General features: G+C 51.1%; 27 non-coding genes across 27 annotated transcripts; all 27 read left to right on the top strand.

Moving 5' to 3' along the window:
- The first annotated feature begins 719 nt into the window (after positions 1-719).
- trnan-auu (transfer RNA asparagine (anticodon AUU)) lies at positions 720-792 on the top strand. Its single transcript has one exon. It is a non-coding gene; the product is annotated as a tRNA-Asn (tRNA).
- Positions 793-2,311: 1,519 nt separating this feature from the next.
- Positions 2,312-2,384, top strand: trnan-auu (transfer RNA asparagine (anticodon AUU)). The gene has a single exon. It is a non-coding gene; the product is annotated as a tRNA-Asn (tRNA).
- An 819-nt stretch (positions 2,385-3,203) lies between these two features.
- trnas-uga (transfer RNA serine (anticodon UGA)) lies at positions 3,204-3,285 on the top strand. The gene has a single exon. It is a non-coding gene; the product is annotated as a tRNA-Ser (tRNA).
- A 342-nt stretch (positions 3,286-3,627) lies between these two features.
- On the top strand, positions 3,628-3,709 carry trnas-uga (transfer RNA serine (anticodon UGA)). Its single transcript has one exon. It is a non-coding gene; the product is annotated as a tRNA-Ser (tRNA).
- Positions 3,710-3,887: 178 nt separating this feature from the next.
- trnak-uuu (transfer RNA lysine (anticodon UUU)) lies at positions 3,888-3,960 on the top strand. The gene has a single exon. It is a non-coding gene; the product is annotated as a tRNA-Lys (tRNA).
- An 818-nt stretch (positions 3,961-4,778) lies between these two features.
- On the top strand, positions 4,779-4,860 carry trnas-aga (transfer RNA serine (anticodon AGA)). The gene has a single exon. It is a non-coding gene; the product is annotated as a tRNA-Ser (tRNA).
- Positions 4,861-5,218: 358 nt separating this feature from the next.
- On the top strand, positions 5,219-5,300 carry trnas-uga (transfer RNA serine (anticodon UGA)). The gene has a single exon. It is a non-coding gene; the product is annotated as a tRNA-Ser (tRNA).
- Positions 5,301-7,691: 2,391 nt separating this feature from the next.
- Positions 7,692-7,773, top strand: trnas-aga (transfer RNA serine (anticodon AGA)). The gene has a single exon. It is a non-coding gene; the product is annotated as a tRNA-Ser (tRNA).
- Positions 7,774-8,123: 350 nt separating this feature from the next.
- trnas-uga (transfer RNA serine (anticodon UGA)) lies at positions 8,124-8,205 on the top strand. Its single transcript has one exon. It is a non-coding gene; the product is annotated as a tRNA-Ser (tRNA).
- Positions 8,206-8,383: 178 nt separating this feature from the next.
- trnak-uuu (transfer RNA lysine (anticodon UUU)) lies at positions 8,384-8,456 on the top strand. The gene has a single exon. It is a non-coding gene; the product is annotated as a tRNA-Lys (tRNA).
- A 1,024-nt stretch (positions 8,457-9,480) lies between these two features.
- On the top strand, positions 9,481-9,562 carry trnas-aga (transfer RNA serine (anticodon AGA)). Its single transcript has one exon. It is a non-coding gene; the product is annotated as a tRNA-Ser (tRNA).
- Positions 9,563-9,710: 148 nt separating this feature from the next.
- trnah-gug (transfer RNA histidin (anticodon GUG)) lies at positions 9,711-9,782 on the top strand. The gene has a single exon. It is a non-coding gene; the product is annotated as a tRNA-His (tRNA).
- A 131-nt stretch (positions 9,783-9,913) lies between these two features.
- trnas-uga (transfer RNA serine (anticodon UGA)) lies at positions 9,914-9,995 on the top strand. Its single transcript has one exon. It is a non-coding gene; the product is annotated as a tRNA-Ser (tRNA).
- A 2,515-nt stretch (positions 9,996-12,510) lies between these two features.
- On the top strand, positions 12,511-12,592 carry trnas-aga (transfer RNA serine (anticodon AGA)). The gene has a single exon. It is a non-coding gene; the product is annotated as a tRNA-Ser (tRNA).
- Positions 12,593-12,747: 155 nt separating this feature from the next.
- trnah-gug (transfer RNA histidin (anticodon GUG)) lies at positions 12,748-12,819 on the top strand. Its single transcript has one exon. It is a non-coding gene; the product is annotated as a tRNA-His (tRNA).
- Positions 12,820-12,950: 131 nt separating this feature from the next.
- trnas-uga (transfer RNA serine (anticodon UGA)) lies at positions 12,951-13,032 on the top strand. Its single transcript has one exon. It is a non-coding gene; the product is annotated as a tRNA-Ser (tRNA).
- A 177-nt stretch (positions 13,033-13,209) lies between these two features.
- Positions 13,210-13,282, top strand: trnak-uuu (transfer RNA lysine (anticodon UUU)). The gene has a single exon. It is a non-coding gene; the product is annotated as a tRNA-Lys (tRNA).
- A 1,438-nt stretch (positions 13,283-14,720) lies between these two features.
- trnas-aga (transfer RNA serine (anticodon AGA)) lies at positions 14,721-14,802 on the top strand. Its single transcript has one exon. It is a non-coding gene; the product is annotated as a tRNA-Ser (tRNA).
- Positions 14,803-15,175: 373 nt separating this feature from the next.
- Positions 15,176-15,257, top strand: trnas-uga (transfer RNA serine (anticodon UGA)). The gene has a single exon. It is a non-coding gene; the product is annotated as a tRNA-Ser (tRNA).
- Positions 15,258-15,434: 177 nt separating this feature from the next.
- Positions 15,435-15,507, top strand: trnak-uuu (transfer RNA lysine (anticodon UUU)). The gene has a single exon. It is a non-coding gene; the product is annotated as a tRNA-Lys (tRNA).
- A 1,025-nt stretch (positions 15,508-16,532) lies between these two features.
- trnas-aga (transfer RNA serine (anticodon AGA)) lies at positions 16,533-16,614 on the top strand. Its single transcript has one exon. It is a non-coding gene; the product is annotated as a tRNA-Ser (tRNA).
- A 611-nt stretch (positions 16,615-17,225) lies between these two features.
- On the top strand, positions 17,226-17,298 carry trnak-uuu (transfer RNA lysine (anticodon UUU)). The gene has a single exon. It is a non-coding gene; the product is annotated as a tRNA-Lys (tRNA).
- A 1,231-nt stretch (positions 17,299-18,529) lies between these two features.
- Positions 18,530-18,611, top strand: trnas-aga (transfer RNA serine (anticodon AGA)). Its single transcript has one exon. It is a non-coding gene; the product is annotated as a tRNA-Ser (tRNA).
- Positions 18,612-19,229: 618 nt separating this feature from the next.
- On the top strand, positions 19,230-19,302 carry trnak-uuu (transfer RNA lysine (anticodon UUU)). Its single transcript has one exon. It is a non-coding gene; the product is annotated as a tRNA-Lys (tRNA).
- A 1,437-nt stretch (positions 19,303-20,739) lies between these two features.
- Positions 20,740-20,821, top strand: trnas-aga (transfer RNA serine (anticodon AGA)). The gene has a single exon. It is a non-coding gene; the product is annotated as a tRNA-Ser (tRNA).
- A 357-nt stretch (positions 20,822-21,178) lies between these two features.
- trnas-uga (transfer RNA serine (anticodon UGA)) lies at positions 21,179-21,260 on the top strand. The gene has a single exon. It is a non-coding gene; the product is annotated as a tRNA-Ser (tRNA).
- A 178-nt stretch (positions 21,261-21,438) lies between these two features.
- On the top strand, positions 21,439-21,511 carry trnak-uuu (transfer RNA lysine (anticodon UUU)). Its single transcript has one exon. It is a non-coding gene; the product is annotated as a tRNA-Lys (tRNA).
- Positions 21,512-22,077: the final 566 nt, after the last annotated feature.

Genomic DNA, 22,077 nt, shown 5'->3' on the forward strand with positions numbered 1-22,077 from the left:
AGAAATTGGTCTACTCCCGTAGTTGTGGCCGAGTGGTTAAGGCGATGGACTAGAAATCCATTGGGGTCTCGCCGCGCAGGTTCGAATTCTGCAGACTACGCTGTTTGCTGAAGGCCATGAGGCAAAGCGTCCATGCATTTTTCACGGTCCTCGCACTTATTTGCGAAATGTCCAGTCCCTCTTCGATGGACAAACACGCCGCTGCTGCTTTTTGTATCCGGGCTCCAGGGGTTGTCTTTTATTGAGCCAGTGGCACGCCTTGATCGTATAGTGGTTAGTACTCTGCGTTGTGGCCGCAGCAACCCCGGCTCGTATCCGGGTCACGGCAATCCTTTGCTGTTGAGTGTACGGGAAGGTTGAAAAAATTTTACCACCTCATCTTTCTGCGTGATTTTGTTTCTGAAGCTTGGCCTGTGCAGGGCGCCACCAGACAAGGGGGCTTGCTTTCTAACATTAGGCGTAGTCGTGGCCGAGAGGTTAAGGCGATGGACTTGAAATCCATTGGGGTCTCCCCGCGCAGGTTCGAACTCTACCGACTACGGGAGGGATTTGCATTATTGCTTTAGCTTTCTGTGACGGTAATTGTGCCTTCTATGGTCCTTCGCTCTCTGTGCCATAACTGCTTCTAGCTTTCATCCTCGTGACACCTGCGTCTCTTCTGGGCAGCTTGTTGTAAAACTGCTGCTTTATAAAAGGTGAGAAGCCAGTGCTCCACAAAAGCCGGGATAGCCCAGTCGGTAGAGAATCAGACTATTAATCTGAGGGTCCAGGGTTCAAGTCCCCGTTCGGGCGAAAGTCTGTCTGCTTTTGGCGAAGTCACCTTGCTATCACTACGGTCCATCTCTTCTTCTGAATCTGTACTGGAGCGGTGTTCCTTCCTACTCCACGGTATCAGTGCACCTCCCTTGTTTGGCACACCTGATTCTGATGGTCAGCTCGTTAGGAAAGCGAGCTCACAGAGTGAGTAGAATAAGACAGACCTCCGAATTGTGCAGTGCTGTCGGTCCCCAGGCCCAGCACTGAAAAACCCCATTACATAGGATGAGACATAGCAGCCTGATTTCTCCTCAGTGGGACTGCTGTTTTACCCGCTTCCAGGGCTAGCTTACAATCTCGGCTTGCTAGGTTGCAAGTAGGTCAGGCAGCAATGTGACACACAACAGGGCAGAAGTTGGTCTGCTTAATTCAAGTCCCTGTTTGGGCGAAGGTCAGTCTTCTTTTTGTAGGCCTCAGCTTGCTATCACTATGGTCCATCTCTTCTGCTGACTCTGTACTAGAGCGATGTTCCTTTCTGCTCCCAGGGATCAGTGCATCTCCCTCTTTCGGCAAACCTGATTCTGATGGTCAGCCCTTTAGGAAAGAGTGATCACAGAGTGAGTAGAATAAGACAGACTTCCCAATTGTGCAGTGTTGTCGGTCCCCAGGGCCAGTACTGAAAAACCCCATTACATAGGATGAGACATGGCAGCCTGATTTCTCCTCAGTGGGACCGCTGTTTTACCCGCTTGCAGGGCTAGCTTGCAATCTCCGCTTGCTGACTGAGCTGGGTTGGTTGCAAGCAGGTCAGGCAGCAGTGTTGGGCACAAACTGAGCAGAAATTGGTCTACTCCCGTAGTTGTGGCCGAGTGGTTAAGGCGATGGACTAGAAATCCATTGGGGTCTCGCCGCGCAGGTTCGAATTCTGCAGACTACGCTGTTTGCTGAAGGCCATGAGGCAAAGCGTCCATGCATTTTCCACGGTCCTCGCACTTATTTGCGAAATGTCCAGTCCCTCTTCAATGGACAAACACGCCGCTGCTGCTTTTTGTATCCGGGCTCCAGGGGTTGTCTTGGGTGAGCCAGTGGCACGCCTTGATCGTATAGTGGTTAGTACTCTGCGTTGTGGCCGCAGCAACCCCGGCTCGTATCCGGGTCATGGCAATCCTTTGCTGTTGAGTATACGGGAAGGTTGAAAAAATTTTACCACCTCATCTTTCTGCGTGATTTTGTTTCTGAAGCTTGGCCTGTGCAGGGCGCCACCAGACAAGGGGGCTTGCTTTCTAACATTAGGCGTAGTCGTGGCCGAGAGGTTAAGGCGATGGACTTGAAATCCATTGGGGTCTCCCCGCGCAGGTTCGAACTCTACCGACTACGGGAGGGATTTGCAGTATTGCTTTAGCTTTCTGTGACGGTAATTGTGCCTTCTATGGTCCTTCGCTCTCTGTGCCATAACTGCTTCTAGCTTTCATCCTCGTGACACCTGCGTCTCTTCTGGGCAGCTTGTTGTAAAACTGCTGCTTTATAAAAGGTGAGAAGCCAGTCCTCCACAAGAGCCGGGATAGCCCAGTCGGTAGAGAATCAGACTATTAATCTGAGGGTCCAGGGTTCAAGTCCCCGTTCGGGCGAAAGTCTGTCTGCTTTTGGCGAAGTCACCTTGCTATCACTACGGTCCATCTCTTCTTCTGAATCTGTACTGGAGCGGTGTTCCTTCCTACTCCACGGTATCAGTGCACCTCCCTTGTTTGGCACACCTGATTCTGATGGTCAGCTCGTTAGGAAAGCGAGCTCACAGAGTGAGTAGAATAAGACAGACCTCCGAATTGTGCAGTGCTGTCGGTCCCCAGGCCCAGCACTGAAAAACCCCATTACATAGGATGAGACATAGCAGCCTGATTTCTCCTCAGTGGGACTGCTGTTTTACCCGCTTCCAGGGCTAGCTTACAATCTCGGCTTGCTAGGTTGCAAGTAGGTCAGGCAGTAATGTGACACACAACAGGGCAGAAGTTGGTCTGCTTAATTCAAGTCCCTGTTTGGGCGAAGGTCAGTCTTCTTTTTGTAGGCCTCAGCTTGCTATCACTACGGTCCATCTCTTCTGCTGACTCTGTACTAGAGCGATGTTCCTTTCTGCTCCCAGGGATCAGTGCATCTCCCTCTTTCGGCAAACCTGATTCTGATGGTCAGCCCTTTAGGAAAGAGTGATCACAGAGTGAGTAGAATAAGACAGACTTCCCAATTGTGCAGTGTTGTCGGTCCCCAGGGCCAGTTCTGAAAAACCCCATTACATAGGATGAGACATGGCAGCCTGATTTCTCCTCAGTGGGACCGCTGTTTTACCCGCTTGCAGGGCTAGCTTGCAATCTCCGCTTGCTGACTGAGCTGGGTTGGTTGCAAGTAGGTCAGGCAGCAGTGTTGTACACAAACTGAGCAGAAATTGGTCTACTCCCGTAGTCGTGGACGAGTGGTTAAGGTGATGGACTTGAAATCCATTGGGGTCTTCCCGCGCAGGTTCGAATCCTGCTGACTACGCTGTTTGCTGAAGGCCATGAGGCAAAGCATCCATGCATTTTTCACGGTCCTCGCACTTATTACTCTTCGATGGACAAACACGACGCTGCTGCTTCTTATATCCGGGCTCCAGGGATTTTCTTGTGTGAGCCAGTGGCACATCGTGATCGTATATTGGTTAATACTCTGCGTTGTGGCCGCAGCAACCCCGGTTCGAATCCGGGTCATGGCAACCCTTTGCCGTTGAGTATACGGGAAGGTTGAAAATTTTTTACCACCTCATCTTTCTGCGTGATTTTGTTTCTGAAGCTTGGCCTGTGCAGGGCGCCACCAGACAAGGGCGCTTGCTTTCTAACATTAGGCGTAGTCGTGGCCGAGAGGTAAAGGTGATGGACTTGAAATCCATTGGGGTCTCCCCGCGCAGGTTCGAACTCTGCCGACTACGGGAGGGATTTGTAGTACTGCTTTAGCTTTCTGTGACGGTAATTGTGCCTTCTATGGTCCTTCGCTCTCTGTGCCATAACTGCTTCTAGCTTTCATCCTCGTGACACCTGGGTCTCTTCTAGGCAGCTTGTTGTAAAACTGCTGCTTTATAAAATGTGAGAAGACAGTGCTCCACAAGAGCCCAGATAGCTCAGTAGGTAGAGCATCAGACTTTTAATCTGAGGGTCCAGGGTTCAAGTCCCTGTTTGGGCGAAGGTCTGTCTGCTTTTGGCGGAGTCACCTTGCTATCACTACGGTCCATCTCTTCTTCTGAATCTGTACTGGAGCGGTGTTCCTTCCTGCTCCAGGGTATCAGTGCACCTCCCTTGTTTGGCACACCTGATTCTGATGGTCAGCTTGTTAGGAAAGCGCGCTCACAGAGTGAGTAGAATAAGACAGACCTCCGATTTGTGCAGTGCTGTCGGTCCGCAGGCCCATCACTGAAAAACCCCATTACATAGGATGAGACATGGCAGCCTGATTTCTCCTCAGTGGGACTGCTGTTTTACCCGCTTACAGGGCTAGCTTGCAATCTCCGCTTGCTAGGTTGCAAGTAGGTCAGGCAGCAATGTGACACAACAGGGCAGAAGGTAGTCTGCTTAATTCAAGTCCCTGTTTGGGCGAAGGTCAGTCTACTTTTTGGAGGGCTCAGCTTGCTAACACTACGGGTCCATCTCTTCTGCTGACTCTGTACTAGAGCGATGTTCCTTCCTGCTCCCGGGGATCAGTGCATCTCCCTTAGTCGGCAAACCTGATTCTGATGGTCAGCCCTTTAGGAAAGAGTGCTCACAGAGTGAGTAGAATAAGACAGACCTCCAATTTGTGCAGTGCTGTCGGTCCCCAGGGCCAGTCCTGAAAAACCCCATTACATAGGATGAGACATGGCAGCCTGATTTCTCCTCAGTGGGACCGCTGTTTTACCCGCTTGCAGGGCTAGCTTGCAATCTCCGCTTGCTGACTGAGCTGGGTTGGTTGCAAGTAGGTCAGGCAGCAGTGTTGGACACAAACTGAGCAGAAATTTGTCTACTCCCGTAGTCGTGGCCGAGTGGTTAAGGCGATGGACTAGAAATCCATTGCGGTCTACCCGCGCAGGTTCGAATCCTGCCGACTACGCTGTTTGCTGAAGGCCATGAGGCAAAGCATCCATGCATTTTTCACGGTCCTCGCACTTATTTGCGAAATGTCCAGTCCCTCTTCGATGAACAAACACGCCGCTGCTCCTTCTTGTATCTGGGCTCCAGGGGTTGTCTTGGGTGAGCCAGTGGCACGCCGTGATTGTATAGTGGTTAGTACTCTGCATTGTGGCCGCAGCAACCCAGGTTTGAATCCGGGTCACGGCAACCCTTTGCCGTTGAGTATACGGGAAGGTTGAAAATTTTTTACCACCTCATCTTTCTGCGTGATTTTGTTTCTGAAGCTTGGGCTTTGCAGGGCGCCACCAGACAAGGGCGCTTGCTATCTAACATTAGGCGTTGTCGTGGCCGAGAGGTTAAGGCGATGGACTTGAAATCCATTGGGGTCTCCCCGCGCAGGTTCGAACTCTGCCGACTACGGGAGGGATTTGCAGTATTGCTTTAGCTTTCTGTGACGGTAATTGTGCCTTCTATGGTCCTTCGCTCTCTGTGCCATAACTGCTTCTAGCTTTCATCCTCATGACACCTGCGTCTCTTCTAGGCAGCTTGTTGTAAAACTGCTGCTTTATAAAAGGGGAGAAGCCAGTGCTCCATAAGAGCCCGGATAGCTCATTCGGTAGAGCATCAGACTTTTAATCTGAGGGTCCAGGGTTCAAGTCCCTTTTCGGGCGAAGGTCTGTCTGCTTTTGGCGGAGTCACCTTGCTATCACTACGGTCCATCTCTTCTTCTGAATCTGTACTGGAGCGGTGTTCCTTCCTGCTCCAGGGTATCAGTGCACCTCCCTCGTTTGGCACACCTGATTCTGATGGTCAGCTCGTTAGGAAAGCGGGCTCACAGAGTGTGCAGTGCTGTCGGTCCCCAGGCCCAGCACTGAAAAACCCCATTACATAGGATGAGACATGGCAGCCTGATTTCTCCTCAGTGGGACTGCTGTTTTACCCGCTTCCAGTGCTAGCTTACAATCTCGGCTTGCTACGTTGCAAATAGGTCAGGCAGCAATGTGACACACAACAGGGCAGAAGGTAGTCTGCTTAATTCAAGTCCCTGTTTGGGCGAAGGTCAGTCTACTTTTTGGAGGGCTCAGCTTGCTATCACTACGGGTCCATCTCTTCTGCTGACTCTGTATTAGAGCGATGTTCCTTCCTTCTCCCAGGGATCAGTGCATCTCCCTTGTTCGGCACACATGATTCTGATGGTCAGCACTTTAGGAAAGAGTGCTCACGGAGTGAGTAGAATAAGAAAGACCTCCCATTTGTGCAGTGCTGTCGGTCCCCAGGGCCAGTACTGAAAAACCCCATTACATAGGATTAGACATGGCAGCCTGATTTCTCCTCAGTGGGACTGCTGTTTTAGCTGCATCCAGGGCTAGCTTACAATCTCCGCTTGCTAGGTTGCAAGTAGGTCAGGCAGCAGTGTTACACACAACATGGCAGAAGGTGGTCTGCTTAATTCAAGTCCCTGTTTGGGCGAAGGTCAGTCTTCTTTTTGTAGGCCTCAGCTTGCTATCACTACGGTCCATCTCTTCTGCTGACTCTGTACTAGAGCGATGTTCCTTCCTGCTCCCGGGGATCAGTGCATCTCCCTTGTTCGGCAAACCTGATTCTGATGGTCATCCCTTTAGGAAAGAGTGCTCACAGAGTGAGTAGAATAAGACAGACTTCCCAATTGTGCAGTGCTGTCGGTCCCCAGGGCCAGTACTGAAAAACCCCATTACATAGGATGAGACATGGCAGCCTGATTTCTCTTAGAGCGATGTTCCTTCCTTCTCCAGGGGGTCAGTGCATCTTCCTTGTTCGGCACACATGATTCTGATGGTCAGCCCTTTAGGAAAGAGTGCTCACGGAGTGAGTAGAATAAGACAGACCTCCCATGTGGGGAGTCGTGGCCTAATGGTTAGAGAGTTGGACTCCCAATCGGAAAGGTTGTGAGTTCGAGTCCCAGGCAGGTTCGAGTGCATGTACAGTTCTCTCTCCACCTTCAATACCACGACTTAGGTTCCCTTGAGCAAGGCATTGAACCCCCAACTGCTCCCTGGGTGCCGCAGCATAAATGGCTGCCCACTGCTCCGGGTGTGTGTGTTCACTGCTCTGTGTGTGTGCCTTTCGGATGGGTTAAATGCAGAGCACAAATTCTGAGTATGGGTCACCATACTTGGCTGAATGTCACTTCACTCACTCATTAACCATTTGTGCAGTGCTGTCGGTCCCCAGGGCCAGTACTGAAAAAGCCCATTACATAGGATGAGACATGGCAGCCTGATTTCTCCTCAGTGGGACTGCTGTTTTAGCCACTTCAAGGGCTAGCTTACAATCTCGGCTTGCTAGGTTGCAAGTAGGTCAGGCAGCAGTGTTACACACAACATGGCAGAAGATGGTCTGCTTAATTCAAGTCCCTGTTTGGGCGAAGGTCAGTCTTCTTTTTGTAGGCCTCAGCTTGCTATCACTACGGTCCATCTCTTCTGCTGACTCTGTACTAGAGCGATGTTCCTTCCTGCTCCCGGGGATCAGTGCATCTCCCTTGTTCGGCAAACCTGATTCTGATGGTCATCCCTTTAGGAAAGAGTGCTCACAGAGTGAGTAGAATAAGACAGACTTCCCAATTGTGCAGTGCTGTCGGTCCCCAGGGCCAGTACTGAAAAACCCCATTACATAGAATGAGACATGGCAGCCTGATTTCTCCTCAGTGGGACCGCTGTTTTACCCGCTTGCAGGGCTAGCTTGCATTCTCCGCTTGCTGACTGAGCTGGGTTGGTTGCAAGTAGGTCAGGCAGCAGTGTTGGACACAAACTGAGCAGAAATTGGTCCACTCCCATAGTCGTGGCCGAGTGGTTAAGGCGATGGACTAGAAATCCATTGGGGTTTCCCCGCGCAGGTTTGAATCCTGCCGACTACGCTGAAGGCCATGAGGCAAAGCATCCATGCATTTTTCACGGTCCTCGCACTTATTTGCGAAATGTCCAGTCCCTCTTCGATGGACAAACACGCCGCTGCTGCTTCTTGTATCCGGGCTCCAGGAGTTGTCTTGGTTGAGCCAGTGGCACGCCGTGATTGTATAGTGGTTAGTACTCTGCGTTGTGGCTGCAGCAACCCCGGTTCGAATCCGCGTCACGGCAACCCTTTGCCGTTGAGTATACGGGAAGGTTGAAATTTTTTACCACCTCATCTTTCTGCGTGATTTTGTTTCTGAAGCTTGGCCTGTGCAGGGCGCCACCAGACAAGGGGGCTTGCTTTTTAACATTAGGCGTAGTCGTGGCCGAGAGGTTAAGGCGATGGACTTGAAATCCATTGGGGTCTCCCCGCGCAGGTTCGAACTCTGCCGACTATGGGAGGGATTTGCAGTATTGCTTTAGATTTTTGTGACGGTAATTGTGCCTTCTATTGTCCTTCGCTCTCTGTGCCATAACTGCTTCTAGCTTTCATCCTCGTGACACCTGCGTCTCTTCTGGGCAGCTTGTTGTAAAACTGCTGCTTTATAAAAGGTGAGAAGCCAGTTCTCCACAAGAGCCCGGATAGCTCAGTCGGTAGAGCATCAGACTTTTAATCTGAGGGTCTAGGGTTCAAGTCCCTGTTCGGGTGAAGGTCTGTCTGCTTTTGGCGGAGTCACCTTGCTATCACTACGGTCCATCTCTTCTTCTGAATCTGTACCGGAGCGGTGTTCCTTCCTGCTTCAGGGTATCAGTGCACCTCCCTTGTTTGGCACACCTGATTCTGATGGTCAGCTCGTTAGGAAAGCGCGCTCACAGAGTGAGTAGAATAAGACAGACCTCCGAATTGTGCAGTGCTGTCGGTCCCCAGGCCCAGCACTGAAAAACGTCATAACATAGGATGAGACATGGCAGCCTGATTTCTCTTAGAGCGATGTTCCTTCCTTCTCCAGGGGGTCAGTGCATCTCCGTGTTCGGCACACATGATCCTGATGGTCAGCCCTTTAGGAAAGAGTGCTCACAGAGTGAGTAGAATAAGACAGACCTCCCATTTGTGCAGTGCTGTCGGTCCCCAGGGCCAGTACTGAAAAAGCCCATTACATAGGATGAGACATGGCAGCCTGATTTCTCCTCAGTGGGACTGCTGTTTTAGCCACTTCAAGGGCTAGCTTACAATCTCGGCTTGCTAGGTTGCAAGTAGGTCAGGCAGCAGTGTTACACACAACATGGCAGAAGGTGGTCTGCTTAATTCAAGTCCCTGTTTGGGCGAAGGTCAGTCTTCTTTTTGTAGGCCTCAGCTTGCTATCACTATGGTCCATCTCTTCTGCTGACTCTGTACTAGAGCGATGTTCCTTCCTGCTCCCGGGGATCAGTGCATCTCCCTTGTTTGGCACACCTGATTCTGATCGTCAGCCCTTTAGGAAAGAGTGCTCACAGAGTGAGTAGAATAAGACAGACTTCCCAATTGTGCAGTGCTGTCGGTCCCCAGGGCCAGTACTGAAAAACGCCATTACATAGGATGAGACATGGCAGCCTGATTTCTCCTCAGTGGGACCGCTGTTTTACCCGCTTGCAGGGCTAGCTTGCAATCTCCGCTTGCTGACTGAGCTGGGTTGGTTGCAAGTAGGTCAGACAGCAGTGTTGGACACAAACTGAGCAGAAATTAGTTTACTACCATAGTCGTGGCTGAGTGGTTAAGGCGATGGACTAGAAATCCATTGGGGTTTCCCCGCGCAGGTTTGAATCCTGCCGACTACGCTGAAGGCCATGAGGCAAAGCATCCATGCATTTTTCACGGTCATCGCACTTATTTGCGAAATGTCCAGTCTCTCTTCGATGGACAAACACGCCGCTGCTGCTTCTTGTATCCGGGCTCCAGGGTCTGTCTTGGGTGAGCCAGTGGCACGCCGTGATCGTATAGTGGTTAGTACTCTGCGTTGTGGCCGCAGCAACCCTGGTTCGAATCCGGGTCACGACAACCCTTTGCCGTTGATTATACGGGAAGGTTGAACATTTTTTACCACCTCATCTTTCTGCGTGATTTTGTTTCTGAAGCTTGGCCTGTGCAGGGCGCCACCAGACAAGGGCGCTTGCTTTTTAACATTAGCCGTAGTCGTGGCCGAGAGGTTAAGGCGATGGACTTGAAATCCATTGGGGTCTCCCCGCGCAGGTTCGAACTCTGCCGACTACGGGAGGGATTTGCAGTATTGCTTTAGATTTCTGTGACATAATTGTGCCTTCTATTGTCCTTCGCTCTCTGTGCCATAACTGCTTCTAGCTTTCATCCTCGTGACACCTGCGTCTCTTCTGGGCAGCTTGTTGTAAAACTGCTGCTTTATAAAAGGTGAGAAGCCAGTTCTCCACAAGAGCCCGGATAGCTCAGTCGGTAGAGCATCAGACTTTTAATTTGAGGGTCTAGGGTTCAAGTCCCTGTTCGGGTGAAGGTTTGTCTGCTTTTGGCGGAGTCACCTTGCTATCACTACGGTCCATCTCTTCTTCTGAATCTGTACCGGAGCGGTGTTCCTTCCTGCTCCAGGGTATCAGTGCACCTCCCTTGTTTGGCACACCTGATTCTGATGGTCAGCTCGTTAGGAAAGCGCGCTCACAGAGTGAGTAGAATAAGACAGACCTCCGAATTGTGCAGTGCTGTCGGTCCCCAGGCCCAGCACTGAAAAACGTCATTACATAGGATGAGACATGGCAGCCTGATTTCTCTTAGAGCGATGTTCCTTCCTTCTCCAGGGGGTCAGTGCATCTTCCTTGTTCGGCACACATGATCCTGATGGTCAGCCCTTTAGGAAAGAGTGCTTACGGAGTGAGTAGAATAAGACAGACCTCCCATTTGTGCAGTGCTGTCGGTCCCCAGGGCCAGTACTGAAAAAGCCCATTACATAGGATGAGACATGGCAGCCTGATTTCTCCTCAGTGGGACTGCTGTTTTAGCCACTTCAAGGGCTAGCTTACAATCTCCGCTTGCTAGGTTGCAAGTAGGTCAGGCAGCAGTGTTACACACAACATGGCAGAAGGTGGTCTGCTTAATTCAAGTCCCTGTTTGGGCGAAGGTCAGTCTTCTTTTTGTAGGCCTCAGCTTGCTATCACTACGGTCCATCTCTTCTGCTGACTCTGTACTAGAGCGATGTTCCTTCCTGCTCCCGGGGATCAGTGCATCTCCCTTGTTCGGCACACCTGATTCTGATCGTCAGCCCTTTAGGAAAGAGTGCTCACAGAGTGAGTAGAATAAGACAGATTTCCCAATTGTGCAGTGCTGTCGGTCCCCAGGGCCAGTACTGAAAAACGTCATTACATAGGATGAGACATGGCAGCCTGATTTCTCCTCAGTGGGACCGCTGTTTTACCCGCTTGCAGGGCTAGCTTGCAATCTCGGCTTGCTAGGTTGCAAGGAGGTCAGGCAGCAGTGTTACACACAACATGGCAGAAGGTGGTCTGCTTAATTCAAGTCCCTGTTTGGGCGAAGGTCAGTCTACTTTTTGGAGGGCTCAGCTTGCTATCACTACGGGTCCATCTCTTCTGCTGACTCTGTATTAGAGCGATGTTCCTTCCTTCTCCCGGGGATCAGTGCATCTCCCTTGTTCGGCACACATGATTCTGATGGTCAGCACTTTAGGAAAGAGTGCTCACGGAGTGAGTAGAATAAGAAAGACCTCCCATTTGTGCAGTGCTGTCGGTCCCCAGGGCCAGTACTGAAAAACCCCATTACATAGGATTAGACATGGCAGCCTGATTTCTCCTCAGTGGGACTGCTGTTTTAGCTGCATCCAGGGCTAGCTTACAATCTCCGCTTGCTAGGTTGCAAGTAGGTCAGGCAGCAGTGTTACACACAACATGGCAGAAGGTGGTCTGCTTAATTCAAGTCCCTGTTTGGGCGAAGGTCAGTCTTCTTTTTGTAGGCCTCAGCTTGCTATCACTACGGTCCATCTCTTCTGCTGACTCTGTACTAGAGCGATGTTCCTTCCTGCTCCCGGGGATCAGTGCATCTCCCTTGTTCGGCACACCTGATTCTGATGATCAGCCCTTTAGGAAAGAGTGCTCACAGAGAGAGTAGAATAAGACAGACTTCCCAATTGTGCAGTGCTGTCGGTCCCCAGGGCCAGTACTGAAAAACCCCATTACAAAGGATGAGACATGGCAGCCTGATTTCTCCTCAGTGGGACTGCTGTTTTAGCCGCTTCCAGGGCTAGCTTAAAATCTCGGCTTGCTAGGTTGCAAGGAGGTCAGGCAGCAGTGTTACACACAACATGGCAGAAGGTGGTCTGCTTAATTCAAGTCCCTGTTTGGGCGAAGGTCAGTCTTCTTTTTGTAGGCCTCAGCTTGCTATCACTACGGTCCATCTCTTCTGCTGACTCTGTACTAGAGCGATGTTCCTTCCTGCTCCCGGGGATCAGTGCATCTCCCTTGTTTGGCAAACCTGATTCTGATGGTCATCCCTTTAGGAAAGAGTGCTCACAGAGTGAGTAGAATAAGACAGACTTCCCAATTGTGCAGTGCTGTCGGTCCCCAGGGCCAGTACTGAAAAACCCCATTACATAGGATGAGACATGGCAGCCTGATTTCTCCTCAGTGGGACCGCTGTTTTACCCGCTTGCAGGGCTAGCTTGCATTCTCCGCTTGCTGACTGAGCTGGGTTGGTTGCAAGTAGGTCAGGCAGCAGTGTTGGACACAAACTGAGCAGAAATTGGTCCACTCCCGTAGTCGTGGCCGAGTGGTTAAGGCGATGGACCAGAAATCCATTGGGGTCTCCCCGCGCAGGTTCGAATCCTGCCGACTACGCTTTTTGCTGAAGGCCATGAGGCAAAGCATCCATGCATTTTTCACGGTCCTCGCACTTATATGCGAAATGTCCAGTCTCTCTTCGATGGACAAACACGCCGCTGCTGCTTCTTGTATCCGGGCTCCAGGGGCTGTCTTGGGTGAGCCAGTGGCACGCCGTGATCGTATAGTGGTTAGTACTCTGCGTTGTGGCCGCAGCAACCCCGGTTCGAATCCGGGTCACGGCAACCCTTTGCCGTTGATTATACGGGAAGGTTGAACATTTTTTACCACCTCATCTTTCTGCGTGATTTTGTTTCTGAAGCTTGGCCTGTGCAGGGCGCCACCAGATAAGGGCGCTTGCTTTTTAACATTAGCCGTAGTCGTGGCCGAGAGGTTAAGGCGATGGACTTGAAATCCATCGGGGTCTCCCCGCGCAGGTTCGAACTCTGCCGACTACGGGAGGGATTTGCAGTATTGCTTTAGATTTCTGTGACGTAATTGTGCCTTCTATTGTCCTTCGCTCTCTGTGCCATAACTGCTTCTAGCTTTCATCCTCGTGACACCTGCGTCTCTTCTGGGCAGCTTGTTGTAAAACTGCTGCTTTATAAAAGGTGAGAAGCCAGTTCTCCACAAGAGCCCGGATAGCTCAGTCGGTAGAGCATCAGACTTTTAATCTGAGGGTCTAGGGTTCAAGTCCCTGTTCGGGTGAAGGTCTGTCTGCTTTTGGCGGAGTCACCTTGCTATCACTACGGTCCATCTCTTCTTCTGAATCTGTACCGGAGCGGTGTTCCTTCCTGCTCCAGGGTATCAGTGCACCTCCCTTGTTTGGCACACCTGATTCTGATGGTCAGCTCGTTAGGAAAGCGCGCTCACAGAGTGAGTAGAATAAGACAGACCTCCGAATTGTGCAGTGCTGTCGGTCCCCAGGCCCAGCACTGAAAAACGTCATTACATAGGATGAGACATGGCAGCCTGATTTCTCTTAGAGCGATGTTCCTTCCTTCTCCAGGGGGTCAGTGCATCTTCCTTGTTCGGCACACATGATCCTGATGGTCAGCCCTTTAGGAAAGAGTGCTTACAGAGTGAGTAGAATAAGACAGACCTCCCATTTGTGCAGTGCTGTCGGTCCCCAGGGCCAGTACTGAAAAAGCCCATTACATAGGATGAGACATGGCAGCCTGATTTCTCCTCAGTGGGACTGCTGTTTTAGCCACTTCAAGGGCTAGCTTACAATCTCCGCTTGCTAGGTTGCAAGTAGGTCAGGCAGCAGTTTTACACACAACATGGCAGAAGGTGGTCTGCTTAATTCAAGTCCCTGTTTGGGCGAAGGTCAGTCTTCTTTTTGTAGGCCTCAGCTTGCTATCACTACGGTCCATCTCTTCTGCTGACTCTGTACTAGAGCGATGTTCCTTCCTGCTCCCGGGGATCAGTGCATCTCCCTTGTTCGGCACACCTGATTCTGATGATCAGCCCTTTAGGAAAGAGTGCTCACAGAGAGAGTAGAATAAGACAGACTTCCCAATTGTGCAGTGCTGTCGGTCCCCAGGAACAGTACTGAAAAACCCCATTACAAAGGATGAGACATGGCAGCCTGATTTCTCCTCAGTGGGACTGCTGTTTTAGCCGCTTCCAGGGCTAGCTTAAAATCTCGGCTTGCTAGGTTGCAAGGAGGTCAGGCAGCAGTGTTACACACAACATGGCAGAAGGTGGTCTGCTTAATTCAAGTCCCTGTTTGGGCGAAGGTCAGTCTTCTTTTTGTAGGCCTCAGCTTGCTATCACTACGGTCCATCTCTTCTGTTGACTCTGTACTAGAGCGATGTTCCTTCCTGCTCCCGGGGATCAGTGCATCTCCCTTGTTCGGCAAACCTGATTCTGATGGTCATCCCTTTAGGAAAGAGTGCTCACAGAGTGAGTAGAATAAGACAGACTTCCCAATAGTGCAGTGCTGTCGGTCCCCAGGGCCAGTACTGAAAAACCCCATTACATAGGATGAGACATGGCAGCCTGATTTCTCCTCAGTGGGACCGCTGTTTTACCCGCTTGCAGGGCTAGCTTGCATTCTCCGCTTGCTGACTGAGCTGGGTTGGTTGCAAGTAGGTCAGGCAGCAGTGTTGGACACAAACTGAGCAGAAATTGGTCCACTCCCGTAGTCGTGGCCGAGTGGTTAAGGCGATGGACTAGAAATCCATTGGGGTCTCCCCGCGCAGGTTCGAATCCTGCCGACTACGCTGTTTGCTGAAGGCCATGAGGCAAAGCATCCATGCATTTTTCACGGTCCTCGCACTTATTTGCGAAATGTCCAGTCCCTCTTCGATGGACAAACACGCCGCTGCTGCTTCTTGTATCCGGGCTCCAGGGGTTGTCTTGGTTGAGCCAGTGGCACGCCGTGATCGTATAGTGGTTAGTACTCTGCGTTGTGGCTGCAGCAACCCCGGTTCAAATCCGCGTCACGGCAACCCTTTGCCGTTGAGTATACGGGAAGGTTTAAATTTTTTACCACCTCATCTTTCTGCGTGATTTTGTTTCTGAAGCTTGGCCTGTGCAGGGCGCCACCAGACAAGGGCGCCACCAGACAAGGGCGCTTGCTTTTTAACATTAGCCGTAGTCGTGGCCGAGAGGTCAAGGCAATGGACTTGAAATCCATTGGGGTCTCCCCACGCAGGTTCGAACTCTGCCGACTACGGGAGGGATTTGCAGTATTGCTTTAGATTTCTGTGACGTAATTGTGCCTTCTATTGTCCTTCGCTCTCTGTGCCATAACTGCTTCTAGCTTTCATCCTCGTGACACCTGCGTCTCTTCTGGGCAGCTTGTTGTAAAACTGCTGATTTATAAAAGGTGAGAAGCCAGTTCTCCACAAGAGCCCGGATAGCTCAGTCGGTAGAGCATCAGACTTTTAATCTGAGGGTCCAGGGTTCAAGTCCCTGTTCGGGTGAAGGTCTGTCTGATTTTGGCGGAGTCACCTTGCTATCACTACGGTCCATCTCTTCTTCTGAATCTGTACCGGAGCGGTGTTCCTTCCTGCTCCAGGGTATCAGTGCACCTCCCTTGTTTGGCACACCTGATTCTGATGGTCAGCTCGTTAGGAAAGCGCGCTCACAGAGTGAGTAGAATAAGACAGACCTCCGAATTGTGCAGTGCTGTCGGTCCCCAGGCCCAGCACTGAAAAACGTCATTACATAGGATGAGACATGGCAGCATGATTTCTCTTAGAGCGATGTTCCTTCCTTCTCCAGGGGGTCAGTGCATCTTCCTTGTTCGGCACACATGATTCTGATGGTCAGCCCTTTAGGAAAGAGTGCTCACGGAGTGAGTAGAATAAGACAGACCTCCCATTTGTGCAGTGCTGTCGGTCCCCAGGGCCAGTACTGAAAAAGCCCATTACATAGGATGAGACATGGCAGCCTGATTTCTCCTCAGTGGGACTGCTGTTTTAGTCACTTCAAGGGCTAGCTTACAATCTCGGCTTGCTAGGTTGCAAGTAGGTCAGGCAGCAGTGTTACACACAACATGGCAGAAGGTGGTCTGCTTAATTCAAGTCCCTGTTTGGGCGAAGGTCAGTCTTCTTTTTGTAGGCCTCAGCTTGCTATCACTACGGTCCATCTCTTCTGCTGACTCTGTACTAGAGCGATGTTCCTTCCTGCTCCCGGGGATCAGTGCATCTCCCTTGTTTGGCACACCTGATTCTGATCGTCAGCCCTTTAGGAAAGAGTGCTCACAGAGTGAGTAGAATAAGACAGACTTCCCAATTGTGCAGTGCTGTCGGTCCCCAGGGCCAGTACTGAAAAACGCCATTACATAGGATGAGACATGGCAGCCTGATTTCTCCTCAGTGGGACCGCTGTTTTACCCGCTTGCAGGGCTAGCTTGCAATCTCCGCTTGCTGACTGAGCTGGGTTGGTTGCAAGTAGGTCAGACAGCAGTGTTGGACACAAACTGAGCAGAAATTGGTTTACTACCATAGTCGTGGCTGAGTGGTTAAGGCGATGGACTAGAAATCCATTGGGGTTTCCCCGCGCAGGTTTGAATCCTGCCGACTACGCTGAAGGCCATGAGGCAAAGCATCCATGCATTTTTCACGGTCATCGCACTTATTTGCGAAATGTCCAGTCTCTCTTCGATGGACAAACACGCCGCTGCTGCTTCTTGTATCCGGGCTCCAGGGGTTGTCTTGGGTGAGCCAGTGGCACGCCGTGATCTTATAGTGGTTAGTACTCTGCGTTGTGGCCGCAGCAACCCCGGTTCGAATCCGGGTCACGGCAACCCTTTGCCGTTGATTATACGGGAAGGTTGAAAATTTTTTACCACCTCATCTTTCTGCGTGATTTTGTTTCTGAAGCTTGGCCTGTGCAGGGCGCCACCAGACAAGGGTGCTTGCTTTTTAACATTAGCCGTAGTCGTGGCTGAGAGGTTAAGGCGATGGACTTGAAATCCATTGGGGTCTCCCCACGCAGGTTCGAACTCTGCCGACTACGGGAGGGATTTGCAGTATTGCTTTAGATTTCTGTGACGGTAATTGTGCCTTCTATTGTCCTTCGCTCTCTGTGCCATAACTGCTTCTAGCTTTCATCCTCGTGACACCTGCGTCTCTTCTGGGCAGCTTGTTGTAAAACTGCTGCTTTATAAAAGGTGGGAAGCCAGTGCTCCACAAGTGCCTGGATAGCTCAGTCGGTAGAGCATCAGACTTTTAATCTGAGGGTCCAGGGTTCAAGTCCCTGTTCGGGTGAAGGTCTGTCTGCTTTTGGCAGAGTCACCTTGCTATCACTACGGTCCATCTCTTCTTCTGAATCTACTTGAGCGGTGTTCCTTCCTGCTCCAGGGTATCAGTGCACCTCCCTTGTTAGGCACACCTGATTCTGATGGTCAGCTCGTTAGGAAAGCGCGCTCACAGAATGAGTAGAATAAGACAGACCTCCGAATTGTGCAGTGCTGTCGGTCCCCAGGCCCAGCACTGAGAAACCCCATTACATAGGATGAGACATGGCAGCCTGATTTCAACTCAGTGGGACTGCTGTTTTACCCGCTTCCAGGGCTAGCTTACAATCTCGGCTTGTTAGGTTGCAAGTAGGTCAGGCAGCAATGTGACACACAACAGGGCAGAAGGTGGTCTGCTTAGTTCAAGTCCCTGTTTGGGCGAAGGTCAGTCTACTTTTTGGAGGCCTCAGCTTGCTATCACTACGGGTCCATCTCTTCTGCTGACTCTGTATTAGAGCGATGTTCCTTCCTTCTCCAGGGGGTCAGTGCATCTCCCTTGTTCATCACACATGATTCTGATGGTCAGCCCTTTAGGAAAGCGGGCTCACAGAGTGAGTAGAATAAGACAGACCTCCGAATTGTGCAGTGCTGTCGGTCCCCAGGCCCAGCACTGAAAAACCCCATTACATAGGATGAGACATGGCAGCCTGATTTCTCCTCAGTGGGACTGCTGTTTTACCCGCTTCCAGGGCTAGCTTACAATCTCGGCTTGCTAGGTTGCAAGTAGGTCAGGCAGCAGTGTTACACACAACATGGCAGAAGGTGGTCTGCTTAATTCAAGTCCCTGTTTGGGCGAAGGTCAGTCTTCTTTTTGTAGGCCTCAGCTTGCTATCACTACGGTCCATCTCTTCTGCTGACTCTGTACTAGAGCGATGTTCCTTCCTGCTCCCAGGGATCAGTGCATCTCTCTTGTTCGGCAAACCTGATTCTGATGGTCAGCCCTTTAGGAAAGAGTGCTCACAGAGTGAGTAGAATAAGACAGACTTCCCAATTGTGCAGTGCTGTCGGTCCCCAGGGCCAGTCCTGAAAAACCCCATTACATAGGATGAGACATGGCAGCCTGATTTCTCCTCAGTGGGACCGCTGTTTTACCCGCTTGCAGGGCTAGCTTGCAATCTTTGCTTGCTGACTGAGCTGGGTTGGTTGCAAGTAGGTCAGGCAGCAGTGTTGGAGACAAACTGAGCAGAAATTGGTCTACTCCCGTAGTCGTGGCCGAGTGGTTAAGGCAATGGACTAGAAATCCATTGCGGTCTCCCCGTGCAGGTTCGAATCCTGCCGACTACGCTGTTTGCTGAAGGCCATGAGGCAAAGCATCCATGCATTTTTCACGGTCCTCGCACTTATTTGCGAAATGTCCAGTCCCTCTTCGATGGACAAACACGCCGCTGCTCCTTCTTGTATCCGGGCTCCAGGAGTTGTCTTGGGTGAGCCAGTGGCACGCCGTTATTGTATAGTGGTTAGTACTCTGCGTTGTGGCCGCAGCAACCCCGGTTTGAATCCGGGTCACGGCAACCCTTTGCCGTTGAGTATACGGGAAGGTTGAAATTTTTTTACCACCTCATCTTTCTGCGTGATTTTGTTTCTGAAGCTTGGCCTTTGCAGGGCACCACCAGACAAGGGCACTTGCTATCTAACATTAGGCGTAGTTGTGGCCGAGAGGTTAAGGTGATGGACTTGAAATCCATTGGGGTCTCCCTGCGCAGGTTCGAACTCTGCCGACTACGGGAGGGATTTGCAGTATTGCTTTAGCTTTCTGTGACAGTAATTGTGCCTTCTATGGTCCTTCGCTCTCTGTGCCATAACTGCTTCTAGCTTTCATCCTCGTGACACCTGCGTCTCTTCTAGGCAGCTTGTTGTAAAACTGCTGCTTTATAAAAGGGGAGAAGCTAGTGCTCCATAAGAGCCCGGATAGCTCAGTCGGTAGAGCATCAGACTTTTAATCTGAGGGTCCAGGGTTCAAGTCCCTGTTCGGGCGAAGGTCTGTCTGCTTTTGGCGGAGTCACCTTGCTATCACTACGGTCCATCACTTCTTCTGAATCTGTACTGGAGCGGTGTTCCTTCCTGCTCCAGGGTATCAGTGCACCTCCCTTGTTTGGCACACCTGATTCTGATGGTTAGCTCGTTAGGAAAGCGCGCTCACAGAGTGAGTAGAATAAGACAGACCTTCGAATTGTGCAGTGCTGTCGGTCCCCAGGCCCAGCACTGAAAAACGTCATTACATAGGATGAGACATGGCAGCCTGATTTCTCTTAGAGCAATGTTCCTTCCTTCTCCAGGGGGTCAGTGCATCTTCCTTGTTCGGCACACATGATTCTGATGGTCAGCCCTTTAGGAAAGAGTGCTCACGGAGTTAGTAGAATAAGAAAGACCTCCCATTTGTGCAGTGCTGTCGGTCCCTAGGCCCATCACTGAAAAACCCCATTACATAGGATGAGACATGACAGCCTGATTTCTCCTCAGTGGGACTGCTGTTTTACCCGCTTACAGGGCTAGCTTGCAATCTCCGCTTGCTAGGTTGCAAGTAGGTCAGGCAGCAATGTGACACAACATGGCAGAAGGTGGTCTGCTTAATTCAAGTCCCTGTTAGGGCGAAGGTCAGTCTTCTTTTTGGAGGGCTCAGCTTGCTATCACTACGGGTCATCTCTTCTGCTGACTCTGTATTAGAGCGATGTTCCTTCCTTCTCCCGGGGATCAGTGCATCTCCCTTGTTCGGCACACATGATTCTGATGGTCAGCCCTTTAGGAAAGAGTGCTCACGGAGTGAGTAGAATAAGAAAGACCTCCCATTTGTGCAGTGCTGTCAGTCCCCAGGGCCAGTACTGAAAAGCCCCATTACATAGGATTAGACATGGCAGCCTGATTTCTCCTCAGTGGGACTGCTGTTTTAGCTGCATCCAGGGCTAGCTTACAATCTCCGCTTGCTAGGTTGCAAGTATGGTCAGGCAGCAGTGTTACACACAACATGGCAGAAGGTGGTCTGCTTAATTCAAGTCCCTGTTTGGGCGAAGGTCAGTCTTCTTTTTGTAGGCCTCAGCTTGCTATCACTACGGTCCATCTCTTCTGCTGACTCTGTACTAGAGCGATGTTCCTTCCTGCTCCCGGGGATCAGTGCATCTCCCTTGTTCGGCAAACCTGATTCTGATGGTCATCCCTTTAGGAAAGAGTGCTCACAGAGTGAGTAGAATAAGACAGACCTCCCATTTGTGCAGTGCTGTCGGTCCCCAGGGCCAGTACTGAAAAACCACATTACATAGGATGAGACATGGCAGCCTGATTTCTCCTCAGTGGGACCGCTGTTTTACCCGCTTGCAGGGCTAGCTTGCATTCTCCGCTTGCTGACTGAGCTGGGTTGGTTGCAAGTAGGTCAGGCAGCAGTGTTGGACACAAACTGAGCAGAAATTGGTCCACTCCCGTAGTCGTGGCCGAGTGGTTAAGGCGATGGACTAGAAATCCATTGGGGTCTCCCCGCGCAGGTTCGAATCCTGCCGACTACGCTATTTGCTGAAGGCCATGAGGCAAAGCATCCATGCATTTTTCACGGTCCTCGCACTTATTTGCGAAATGTCCAGTCCCTCTTCGATGGACAAACACGCTGCTGCTGCTTCTTGTATCCGGGCTCCAGGGGTTGTCTTGGTTGAGCCAGTGGCACGCCGTGATCGTATAGTGGTTAGTACTCTGCGTTGTGGCTGCAGCAACCCCGGTTCGAATCCGCGTCACGGCAACCCTTTGCCGTTGAGTATACGGGAAGGTTGACATTTTTTACCACAACATCTTTCTGCGTGAAATTGTTTCTGAAGCTTGGCCTGTGCAGGGCGCCACCAGACAAGGGTGCTTGCTTTTTAACATTAGGCGTAGTCGTGGCCGAGAGGTTAAGGCGATGGACTTGAAATCCATTGGGGTCTCCCCGCGCAGGTTCGAACTCTGCCGACTACAGGAGGGATTTGCAGTATTGCTTTAGCTTTCTGTGACGGTAATTGTGCCTTCTATGGTCCTTCGCTCTCTGTGCCATAACTGCTTCTAGCTTTCATCCTCGTGACACCTGCGTCTCTTCTAGGCAGCTTGTTGTAAAACTGCTGCTTTATAAAAGGTGAGAAGCCAGTTCTCCATAAGAGCCTGGATAGCTCAGTCGGTAGAGCATCAGACTTTTAATCTGAGGGTCCAGGGTTCAAGTCCCTGTTCGGGCTAAGGTCTGTCTGCTTTTGGCGGAGTCACCTTGCTATCACTACGGTCCATCTGTTCTTCTGAATCTGTACCAGAGCGGTGTTCCTTCCTGCTCCAGGGTATCAGTGCACCTCCCTTGTTTGGCACACCTGATTCTGATGGTCAGCTCGTTAGGAAAGCGCGCTCACAGAGTGAGTAGAATAAGACAGACCTCCGAATTGTGCAGTGCTGTCGGTCCCCAGGCCCAGCACTGAAAAACGCCATTACATGGGATGAGACATGGCAGCCTGATTTCTCCTCAGTGGGACTGCTGTTTTAGCCGCTTCCAGGGCTAGCTTACAATCTCGGCTTGCTAGGTTGCAAGTAGGTCAGGCAGCAGTGTTACACACAACATGGCAGAAGGTGGTCTGCTTAATTCAAGTCCCTGTTTGGGCGAAGGTCAGTCTTCTTTTTGTAGGCCTCAGCTTGCTATCACTAAGGTCCATCTCTTCTGCTGACTCTGTACTAGAGCGATGTTCCTTCCTGCTCCCGGGGATCAGTGCATCTCCCTTGTTCGGCAAACCTTATTCTGATGGTCAGCCCTTTAGGA

Source organism: Carassius carassius, chromosome 18 (genome assembly GCF_963082965.1).
Source record: "Carassius carassius chromosome 18, fCarCar2.1, whole genome shotgun sequence".
NCBI classification, from domain to species: domain Eukaryota; kingdom Metazoa; phylum Chordata; class Actinopteri; order Cypriniformes; family Cyprinidae; genus Carassius; species Carassius carassius.